Here is a 4264-nt window from a genome sequence, read left to right as displayed (position 1 = left end):
AAAGGTTTTTGCTTTTGTTGTTGACTGGACGAAGAAAGAAATTTATTTGATGAAGTTTGCTAGTGCTGTCTCTGGATGACCTGAAGGAACGGATCATAGCAGAACAAACAGACAGAAAGTTTCGCACTCTGTGGTATGATGCAGGCATCAGGAGCTTGTACTGGTGGTCACGATCCGGCCTGAAAACATACAACCTCAACACCAACACAAAGATGTTGCAAAATTCCAGCAACATCACGGCGAGGAACACCAGAAATGGGCTTCACACCAGTCAACAACAAAAGCAAAAGCTAAAGTTATAGACTTGATGGAACTCGATAAGCAATTGCGTGTCGAAATGTTGGCAAGAGATATGGCTTCCTTTACTTAGTCAACTCAAGAACTCGATTGTGATTTGGATCAGGTCACATACGACTAAATGGTTCATTATCGTAATGTATGAAATATTATCTTTGCAAGAACAATATCTACCACAAATATATCAAGCAACGTCACGACTTAAGATAACTTCCAAACGTATTTAGAAGTATTCAAATATTATTGCAAGAAATCCAATGATTGGAAGTTCTATTTTAAAGTTTGTTATTGAAAATTGCTTTTGATATTTGTACCACTGAAAACAATTCTGTGGGGGATGGTGAGTCATTTTGCATTGATAGGAATTCTCTGACCAGAATTGGTGCATGGTTAGAGTGAAGTTTCAAAAGTCTTTGTCTAGTTATTAGAGTTACAAGACAGCCTATGACAAAAAAAATCGACAATATTTTTCAGCCAACTTTTAAGACGATATTTATCATGATACTATAATGCTGTTGAGTGGATAAATTGTCAACACAATATTTTTGGAAACTGTTTTTTAAAGGTTTTCAAGTCAGTATAGGATAGATTACTAATGTATGAGGTAATTTAAGTTAATCATCTGATGTAAACAATTTTACACTTAGAATGTCAAGATATTTAACTCTGAATGAAGAGATGTGGATTTTGTTAGATCCACAAAAGAAGTTTGCAAAGAAAGTTGGATATATAGAACGTTTAATAGGATATGTTGGGGATACATTGATGTACATCGTCAACCTAAAATTATATGAACTTGTTAATTTTGCTTCTTTTGATATTAACATATCTACACCTTGCAAATTGATATTTATTCTTCTATGTTCATGCCCTATTGTTATCAAGAGTACAATATCACTTAGAAAGTTCCTGATTTTTCCCTTAATTTCTATATTTACAGCATTCCATTGGGGCAGTGTTGGAAAAACTGAAGATGACTAACTGATCTTGACCTGCAACAGGTATGTGTAATCCAAACCCTTCAGTAAATGATGTACATAAAATTATCCAAATAATGTAAATCCTATGAATCAGAAAAATACAAAAAAAATTACACAACCACTATATTCGTAACTTCCAACTGGAAATATTTTCCACTTATACACATCTCCTTTCAGAAGCAGTTTGTCGGTTTTGAACGAACAAGAGGGTTCGTTCACCTAGAAGACAAAGAAGTGGGAAAGCAGAGGCCTTTGTCCGCAAAGAACAACAAAAGATTCATATGTGTAAGTAAATTCCAACCGTACACAGGTTAAAATATAAGGAAAACCTTATTTGAAATAAAATCAAGTTAATGTAATTTCTTGAAAATGAACTTTCAAAATAAACACTGCAATGTATAATTAGAAATATGCAGCTAAAAGAATTTTAAATAGTACATAGTAAAGCGCCAATGTACATTATGTTTTGGTCTGGACATATTTCACCTTGCACACATCAATTAACAATTTATTAACAATACCCCACTAAATAGTAGCTGCAAACACATTGTCAATAGCAGTATGAGATTTTAGTTATGGAGGTCCGCCTATGACCCCATTCAATTTCTTGTCTGCCAGAATGACCCCACATTATTTTTTTTTTAAACCCAAATATTTCTTTTCACATTATTTTCAGAATAATGGATAATTCGTAGTTCTATACATATAATATCAAAGCATAATGCATGTCACATTCAGAAAATGAGTTATAGCTTTCACGTGAGAATTTCTCGGAAATATAGGCAATGATAGCATGAATTTAGTGTGCATTTCTAAGAAATGTTATTAATTCAATGTCAATGTTTTCTATAAGTCACAACTGTTATTTAGTGAAAGAAAATCTTTTTTGTCAGTCATCACATGTCCAACCCAAGCTAAGGAAATACGTCCTTCTCTCGCTTGTCTCTCTACTCTTACAAATGTCATTAAGTTCTTGTGCGATTGAAACTTTTGTCACTTTTCAGGTCAAATGATCAGTTTTGATTTATTGAACTTCGTGCTTATTGGACAGTGGTTACAGTTTTTTTATCCTCAAGCTTAAGGAACATTTCTTTCTCCAGCTAGCTATATTGTTGACGAATGCTTGTTTGTACTGATTGTTTATTGTTTTCTAACTTTCAGAAGCTGGAAAGCAGGAGTAAGGTCCTGACAACGATTGATTGGCCGGAGAAGAAACAGAAAGTTCTTCCTCTCTTGGGGAAAGAGTTAACACTTCTCAAAATGGAAAACCAAATAATATGGATTCATCTACATTGATGAGTTTAAGAAAACATCCCATACTCACTGCTATTTACTCCCTTATTGAAAAACATTCGCTCGTTGCATGGAATGTCTTTCCTGGCAGTGAGACGGGAAACCATTGTCACAGTCAACCGAGTTCCTGGAGCAGTGAAGGTCACTTTATACAAGAGAGGACATACGGATGCATCCTATATCACAGACGTTCAGTTACATGGCATTCAAGTGATTGTTGTGTGAGGGCTTTGATATCTTTCAAAACATTGATTGACACACAATGATTGTGCTAAATCTAACTGATTTGACCCACACAAAACCAGTAAGGTAGGCAGTTGGTAAAAGGCTTTTTTCATTATGCTAAATACCTGTTTTCGATTGCTCTCATATGTGAACGTCATTTCTGGCGTCCAGGACGTTTAATTGGAGTACATGCTTTAAAACACTCTCATACAGAGGCAGTAGCCCATCAAACGTATCATAGAAGAATCACAGCCCAGTTTATAATGCTTCACAATGGAAGTGTTGGTATAAACCGGTGAGGAATTCGCTCAGTATGCTAGCCACTTTGGTTTGTAGAAGTAACGACCCCACAGAAAGTTCAAAATGTCTAATATATGCAGATATGAGTTTAAACAATATCACTGAAAAATATATTTCTGCTTTTCGGAATATGCCTTTTCTGATGACCATGGGTGCAGGTCGTTGTCACATTTCTTGTATACACCAATATATATTGTGGAAAATACCTACATCAGTTTCAGATGTGAAAGTGTCTGAATTAATGAGTGTGATAATCAGTTGGATCTTGACATCAATAGTTGAGCAAAAAAAATATTTCACACTATGTATATATACTTCTCATGATTTGGTTGTAGTCACTTGTAGCTTGATAAAAATGTAAGAATCAACATCGAAACGTTGTTCTTTGTAATAAAGAAGAAGTTGACCTCCATAAAGTTGTTTGTTTCATAGATGGTCGTTTGAATATTTTGTACCAAAAGGTAAGAACTTAAAAACAACTGAAATTATACATTTTTTTGTTTTTATATTATGTAACTGGCATAAACACTACAGATCATTACAGACACCTCTCTGTACTCGACAATGTATCTGATTTACACATTCAAGTTTTAGCTGGTCCTCTCTTATAGACAAAAATTTCGAGAATTCCGGTAACACCAAACATGTTTCTAGTGTCATTTTGTTTTTGGTCTTAGCCTTGTTATATTCTGTCCTTGTTCTTATCTTCACAACTGGGTGATAGTGTTCTGAAAGGTCCTTTTAGACAATGGCAACGACAATAGCAACATTTCAAACAAGAACAACATTCCACAATCAAAAGGAAACTCTTCTTAAAACAGAATCCATTATACGATATCAGGAAAAAAAGTATATTTACAGGGGTCATCATTTTAAAATATTTGAAGAAGTTTCGTGTATCATGAATATCAGATGTGCTACAATGATGAATTGCTTTATGCTTGACATATCTATGAGCTCTAGACGACACTGTGAATATTTAAGGAAAAATTAATGTCAGTGGATCAGTTTATGGTAGTGAACTTATAACAGAATGGATTTTCTTTTGCCAACAGACAGTAGCATCAATTTGTTTCATGATACTGCAGTGCAATATTGATGAAGAATTTCTATTTGAAGCATTTCATTGGTCACCTGATATTTACTACCCCAGGAAAAGTAAAGATTTT

General features: G+C 34.2%; 1 long non-coding RNA gene across 1 annotated transcript; it reads left to right on the top strand.

The window, feature by feature from the left end:
• The first annotated feature begins 1239 nt into the window (after nt 1-1239).
• On the top strand, nt 1240-2600 carry LOC124256883. Its single transcript, XR_006893121.1, has 3 exons — nt 1240-1298; nt 1455-1562; nt 2439-2600. It is a non-coding gene; the product is annotated as an uncharacterized LOC124256883 (long non-coding RNA).
• Nucleotides 2601-4264: the final 1664 nt, after the last annotated feature.

This window comes from Haliotis rubra, unplaced genomic scaffold (genome assembly GCF_003918875.1).
Source record: "Haliotis rubra isolate DU_JTF1 unplaced genomic scaffold, ASM391887v1 Scf641, whole genome shotgun sequence".
NCBI classification, from domain to species: Eukaryota; Metazoa; Mollusca; class Gastropoda; order Lepetellida; family Haliotidae; genus Haliotis; species Haliotis rubra.
The sequence above is the reverse complement of the archived record's forward strand: the minus strand, read 5'-3'. Positions and strand labels throughout refer to the sequence as shown.